This window comes from Mirounga angustirostris, unplaced genomic scaffold (assembly GCF_029215605.1).
Source record: "Mirounga angustirostris isolate CCGP_5_RB_7025 unplaced genomic scaffold, mMirAng1.0.hap1 SCAF_6, whole genome shotgun sequence".
NCBI lineage: Eukaryota > Metazoa > Chordata > Mammalia > Carnivora > Phocidae > Mirounga > Mirounga angustirostris.
Window position 1 is genome coordinate 45,617,168 of NW_026991714.1, and position 7,915 is coordinate 45,625,082.

Below are 7,915 nucleotides of genomic sequence, written 5' to 3' on the forward strand. Positions count from 1 at the left end.
ACAATGAATCATGGAACACTTCATCTAAAATTAATGATGTAATGTATGGGGATTAACATAAGAATAAAAATATATATATATATAATAGCTGTCTGGAAAGTATTGCACTTGCTTTCCACATTTAATTAGTCACTAATGACCAATATGGCCTATAAACCATTTCTTTGCTTATTGTTGATGATTCAGGTCAAACATGGCAGATGGTTCCTTATGCTGGATTCTCCAACATGCATTTATTGTAAGATGGATACATCAAGTTTAATAGAACAGCCCAGGGCAAACAGTTTGCAAATGGCCAGGTTCCTAGCATGGGAATATTTCACCACAGGATTCTTTATCACAAAGTTCAGAGTCTCTTTAGAGGCAGACCTTCCTGTCTGCTTTCTTCTTATTCCTTCCCTCCTCCCTGTCTCCTTCCTTCTTTTTTTTTTTTTCTTTCCTTTTTATTTCTTGTGTTCCTACCCAAGGGGAGTATACAAAAGAAATAGAAATTACAACTTCCTCCCAGGTGAAATTGACAATAAATTTTAGGAGATAAATCTGAAAACATAAAATGATATGTGGATATAGATAAGTGTAGGGTGTGACAGCTCAGCCTGTATATTTAAGGGTGTAGAGAATTTACAGTAAGTAAGTAATCTGTTCAAGGTAGGGTTTGCCAGGAAAATTTTGGGAGGCCAGTTTGCTTTTCTCTTCTGCTTGCACCAAAGCAAGTTACTTCAGGTTCTAGTCCTTTGATTCCATATAGATGCTGTTCTTTATTTGCATTATCAGCACAGCTACTTTTTAACAATCATCCAGTCCAAGCTAGGTTTCTGATCTCATTTCCCAATGTTTATATAGCGTTCAAACTTAAGGCCAGTTTGTAATGAGCATGGCCTCTTTACCCTCCATATATCCTTATGTTAATGTGACCACAGCTTCCAGTGGGATTGCAATAGTGATGTACAAGTAATGGTAATAATGAGAGAGTTTGTTCTGATCACAACTTAATTCCATGCTCCAAATTAAAACGTCCCATTGGCCAAACATTGCCAGGGAAATCCTTGGGAGTGTAAAGGAACAGACTTCACAGTTACTGAGCACATGCTCTGCTGGAGACTGTGCTACATATTTTGGACAAAGCCACTCAATTGTTGCCCACAGTAACTTAGGTTACAGTTGAAGGAACTGAGGTTCATAGTGTTAAGTCCACTTGCTTAAAATCATATAACTGGTATATGGTGAAGCTAGGATTCAAACCTAGGTCTCTCACTCCCAAATCCATACCTGTTCCACCCTGCTAAAGAGCTTGCTTAATACAGGGTTTGTGAAGGATTCCCAGATGCTGGGAATGCAACAGAATCCCAGACATGCCACAGCCCCCAAAACCACTGCCCCACATGGGAAGAACTGGAGTCAAGGACCCCTGATGCTCTAGGAACTACTGTGGAAACCTAGTGATGTGTGTAAGGAGGGGGCTAGGGAAAAGGGGAAGGTCAATGTGTAAGAGATGTTCCTCTGTCATCAGTTTTGTGTTCAGCTGTGGACACTGCACTAGAGAAGGTCTATGTTCACAAAGTTACAGCTCAGTAGCAATATTGGTCTCTCAGCTTGCCTGCTTGTTCACAGCCACTTTGGGGAGAGTGCCAGTGCTGCCTCCATGGAGTCTAGTGGTGTCATGCACCTTGTGGATTCAGAACTGATGTCCCCTCTGACCATCTTAGGGCAGGGACCAGCCATCTGGTGCAGTCTTACTTAAGTGTTAAGTTGTCTTTTCCCTTCAGGAATCTCACTGCCTTTTTTGTCATCCAAGCTTGGACAAGGTCAGTTCAGTACATCCCATCAACTCTCACAACTTTAAATATTGGGAGAACTACATAGTAATCCTGGTTCCTTTCCCCGAGAAGGCTTTGGGTTCTATGGAAATTGCATGCCCATTTCCAGAAACCTTCCTACTTACTTCTCAGTGGTATGAGAGAGAGAGGGGACTTGCCCTTATCTGCTAAATCCTGGAGCCCAGTCTCTAAGTCACTCAAAAAGTGACCTCTGTCTAATCTCAGAACCGGAGTAACCAAATGCATGCCCCTTTCTAAACAAGATGGCAGTACTCTCTGGGCCTGGGTACTTCTCGAGCTCAACCCTAGTTTTGCATTTCCTAACTTGCCCATCCTGTTACCATGCATGAACCAGAACCAACCAGGGGACAATAGGCAATAGCAGGACATTTAGAACAAAATACAGACAAACAGGAGCTGAAAGAGGGGGTGCATGAAGAGGGATGGAAGTGAAGGAGTGAATTTCCATTACCGAAGTGTTGATTTAAGGCAATTTTTTGCTTGTGCCAGAGGCAGACAGACTAGTTGAAGTTAATGAAGCTTGAGCTTCAGTCCCCTCAATTGAATGGGACTCTTCCAAGGCCCTGGGAGAGACTACAAATTTTTATCTATAATTTTACACACTTTTTCTTAAAGGGGATTCTCCACCTCCAAATTGTATGAACTTTAGGCTCCACAAAACCGGAATCCATTACAGCTCTTTAAAAATGGTTCTTGCTAACACAGAGACCAATCCTAGCTTGGCCACTCAAGACTTAAGACTGAATTGGTAACTGGAAACCCCTGGCTGAAGGGGCTGTTTATTGGAAAGTGGTAAGCAGTAACTTCTGGCAGCCAACTTTGTTTGGGCCAGGGATGCTAACTGATGTCAATCTCAATTATAGTCATGGTAGTGGCTGTGTTGAGAAGGATTCTGAAGCCAGGCCCAGGTTCATGAGAATCCAGAATTAGGGATGGCTGCCATGGATACCTACCCAATACTAGCCCTGATTTGGGTTTGGACTCCATGTTTCTGGCCTGACTGGGAAGCTGCAGTTTTACAGATGTAGCAAGAAAACGTAAAGAGCAAAGGGATGACTTTTACTTTGGTAAATTTTCTTTCAGAAAACACAAAGCAATTCTTTTTTATCTGGCTTCATGAATTATGCAATGAGTTGGGACATGTGACAAAGAAAGATTCTTCATAGCACACTGAGCCTGGCTAGTGGCTGTCCCCTGAATGCAGAGCTGGATGCTGAACAGAAACTGGGCGAGACTCCAGTGCCTCTGAGCACTTTCTGCCTCTGCCATGGGTCTGATGGATCACACAAAGACCTACTGGTCATTCTCTACATGGACAGTGAATGGTCAAATGCTATATTCTTAGCACATTCTCGGTGTTCAAAGAATCAAAAATCACGGTTCATTAAATAGTTAATAGGTGACAACAGATTTATACTGTGTACTTTTCCTAAGTAGTGTGTGTTATGGGCTGAACTGTGCCCCCCAAAAACTTATTCAGTACCTCAGATTGTGACTGTATTTGGTGATATGGTCTTTAAAGAGGTAAATAAATTAAAATGAGGTCATTATGTAATCCAGTATGATTTGTGTCCTTACAAGAAGAGGAGATTAGACACAGACATACATAGATACATAGAGGGAGAATGGCATGTGAACATGAAGATGGCCTTCTACAAACCAGAAAGGGAGGCCTCAGAAGAAACCAAACCTGCTGACACCTCGATCTTTTATTTCTACCTTCCTGAACTGCCAGAAATAAATTTCTCTTGTTTCAGCCACCCGGTCTGTGGCACTTTGTTATGGCAGCCCTAGAAAACAAATATAGTGGGTATACAATATTCCTTTGGAATTTTGTTCTTATCCCTATCTTGTGACATTTCACATGTTTTCTGGTTTCTGTTTTATTCATAGTTTTTGAAAAGTTCTCGCCTCATCTTGCCATTTTCCCCCTTTAACCATGTATGCTCTCGGCAGAACATTTAACAGTGGTGATTTTTGCCACAAGCCAGTCTGTCTTGATGATATTTCTATTTAAACTGCCAGGAAGATTTATTGAGAAGCTGGTAAGAGAGGAGGATAGCTCAAGTTAATTTCCCTGAAATGTACTGGAGGGTGTAAATAACCCATGGCTCGAAAATCTGATTAACAGTGCTGTCAGTCCAGAAAAATATTGCTGGAGAAAGAATAACAGGGAAGGCTATAAAAGTACAAGCTTATCATGGAAGAGCGTTTTTTGATCTGTATTTCGAATAATATGGTTGGGGTTAGTCATATGTTTATTTCAGGAACAAGATGATGAATTTCAGTAATTCTTTGGTGTGTATCATAATCAGCTGCAGAGTCATCAAGTGATGTGCACTATAGCCCTCAAAGTCTGGGATCAAGGAAACCACGTCTTGATTAGCCATAATTCATTAGCCAGAGTTCATCTGCGATCTTCTCTTGGGAGAAAAAAGTGTGATAACAAAACACAAACACGTAAGGCATTTGAAAAAATAATCAAATTTCTTTTCTTTTTAATTTTTTAAAGATTTCATTTATTTATTTGACAGAGAGAGAGAGAGATAGCGAGAGAGGGAACACAAGCCGGGGGAGTGGGAGAGGGAGAAGCAGGCTTCCTGCCGAGCAGGGAGCCCAATGCGGGGCTCGATCCCAGGATCCTGGGATCATGATCTGAGCCGAAGGCAGACGCTTAGCGACTGAGCCACCCAGGCACCCCAAATAATCAAATTTCTTAAGTGTACCCTGAGATTCAGTATAAATTCAGGCCAATCTCATATATCATTTACATCTATATCCAAATGTCCACTTAATATGAATTATTGGCAAGAATTAGGATACTGAACTAATGCAAATCTTCAATAATCAAAACATAAGTTAATTTTATTCACTGTATAACATCTACTAAGTCAAGGACATGATCTGGTTATATTAAGAAAGTATTTTCCATAGCAAGAGTAGAAACAAATGAGAATTCTTATTTATCATCTAAGCAGAAACTCCAGTGAATAAACCTCAGCCCTTAAAAAGAGATATGGTCGTGGTGTGAGTTTCATTGGCAATAGCTCTTCATACCACTCTCCATGTGTAAACGTTGACTTACTGGCACCAAAACTTTCTGATACTTTTATTAAAGATAAATGAACATTTTAAAAAAAGTTCTTATGACTGCCAACCCCTGGCCACCAGGCCAGAAATTGCTGGATGGGCAGCCATCTGCAGGGGGTCTTTTTTTTTTTTTTTTTTTTACCATGGATGCCACAACCCCCTGGCCTGAGCCTCCATTCTGTCTTGCCTGAAACATTGTAGTGGCTTCTGATAGAGGCTACTGGTTTCTCCCCTTGATCCTCTGTAGTCTGTGCTCAATGCAACAGCCAGCGTGAGAATTTAAAATACATCTGTCATTTCATGGTTCTCCTTAGTTCAAACCTCTCATGACTTCCTGTCTGTCTCAGAGTGAAAAACAAAATACTAACAATGGCTTCCAAAGCCTGCATGATCTGCCCTGCCCCTCTGTCCCTTCTGTCATGGGCTTGACTCATCCCCCTATTCTGGCTGCACTGGTCTTTGCTATTTCTCACTGCTGCCCAGCCTGTTCCCTCCGTCTGGAATCCTCTTTCCTACAGTGGTTTGTATGACTCCTTTTCTCACACCTTGTAGGTTTTGGTTCAAATGTCATTCTCTCATGGAGACTTTTCTTTCTTTGAAACTATCACCCCACCTCAGCAGTCCTTCCTTTTCCCTTTCCCTGATTCGTTTTTCTTTAGCACCCTTCCCACTATTTGACATAGTCTCTACTTACTTGTTTTATTATCCACTAGGATGTAAACTCCACAGTGGCAGGAATTTTAGTCTATTTTTTTCACTGTTCAGAATCCTGTTTGGCCCATTAGAGAGCCAACCAATATTAGTTTAATGAATGAATGGCTGATGGGGACTTTTTCCAGTAACTTAGTTACTTATTTGCAAAAGAGCCAGCAAGAGAACTCAGAAGTAAATGAAATTCTAACAGTGGGTTAGGGCTCTGAAAACAGAATGGAACCCAGGGAAATAGCCAAGCATTCTAATGCCATCTTGCTTTCTGTGGGATTTGACAATAACACAAAAGCCAAAAGAGATAGACTGATATTTCCATAGTAATGTCTCTTTCTATAATTTATGCCACAAAAGAAACAGCGAGGCAATATCAAGGTAATGATATTTCTTTCTTTCTTCATTTTCATTTTTTGTTTGTTTGCCTAATCATATACACTGTAAGAATGACAATCCATTTAGAGATAGGCCATTTTCTAGACGTTTGATGAGTAAAAATTTACAGATTCTTTTTTTGTTGTTGCTGTTGAACAGACTTTTTAAAAGATTTTACTTGTTTATTTGAGAGAGAGTGTGGAGGAGGGGCAGAGGGAGAGGGAGAGAGGGAATCTCAAGCAGACTCCACACTGAGCGTGGAGCCCGATGCAGGGCTCAATCTCACCACCCTGAGATCATGACCTGAATTGAAATCAAGAGTCAGCTGCTTAACTGACTGAGCCACCCAGGCACCCCTCTTGAACAGATTTTTAAATGAAGATGTTTAATTACTTGAGTTTTGTCATTACAAGCATGTGCTGATTACAGCTGTTCCTAGGAAGTAGATTAGAATATACGTTTTTTTCTTTCTCCTCAAATCAAAACCTGACATAGAAATAGCCATTGCTAATTTGAAGATGGTGATTTCAGCATTTCACTATTTTTGACTCCCAGTTATTTAGACTTTCACCAAAGAGCACTTGTTTGTTCATTTAACCGGTGTAAAATGGTGGGGTAGAATCTACATCTGCTTTCAAAGGAGTAACCTATTTTTGGGGTGAGGATGACGTTCACAATACTTGTTTATTTCAAAAATATATGATTCCTCCTTCAGATAGTGATATAGAATACCTGAATTTCCTCACAGTGTATATTCTTTCTTTCCCCCTCTGTCAGCTGTAATACCTTTCAAAAACCTGGCTGAGGTAAGTAATATTTAAAGACATGTAGGAGAAGGCAGTGAGTATTTGTGCATTAATAACTTTTTTCCCTAACACAAAGCACAGTTTCTTACAAATTGTGTTTCCCTTTTTTGCTATGGCTGCCAGGAAGCTCCAAGTCATGTTTATTAATAATTATAGTAACCAAATTAGCACTTGAGGCTAGCATATTTGCTTCTTCTAGATATTCATGGCTTTGCTTTTTTTCCATTTCCATTTTGATTATTCTGTATTAACATTATTGTGTATGTCTATGGTGAACACCTTAACATCCTTTTGTAAAAGATATGGATTACAAAAAAAAAATAGAAACTTATTTCAGCCCTCATGGCTTCTTTGTCCCCTTTTCTCCTTTTTTCCTATCCCAATTCCAGCAGCTTGATAAAATATGACAAAATGAAAAATTGCAAAATTGCTTCGTTTGCAGTGCCTTATGAGGTAGGCCTATGTAGCTAAGAGTTCTGACAATATTTAGAGGCCTTTTATTAACTGGATTATTGTATTGAATTACTGAATCATGAAGACAATTGAAACAACCAAATTGAAATTTTTGCATTCCGGAGGGAATTACTACAGAAATAAAACATATTGGAAATTACATATCAGAAACTACAGAAATAAAATAATATCAGCCAGTTGCAGTGTGACTATCATATTGTGTTCTCATGTTCATGAATCAGAAAATCAGATGCAGGAATGTGAGCTCAATGAGCTTGTTAAAGGGGCTTCTCTGTTTTGGTCAGTTTATCCCCAGTGTCTGAAATACAGAGTAGTCTCAAGGCATATTTGTTGATGACTATTGATAAATGTAAATTACTATAGGTGGTGAGTATATAAATTGTACATATGAAATTAAGCCTTGCTCAGTTGTATTTCTGAGTGGGACATGGACTGAGTGGTGAGGGGAGGGAGGAAAAAGTGGAGAAGTTTCTAGACCCACATAGTTACCACTTTTGGTACTCTCATTCCTTTGATAGATCTAGATTTCCATTTGGTATTATTTTTCTTCTGCCTGAAGGATTTCCCTTAACATTTCTTGCACAGAAGCTTTGCTATTAATAAATTCTTTCAGCTTTTGTATGCCTG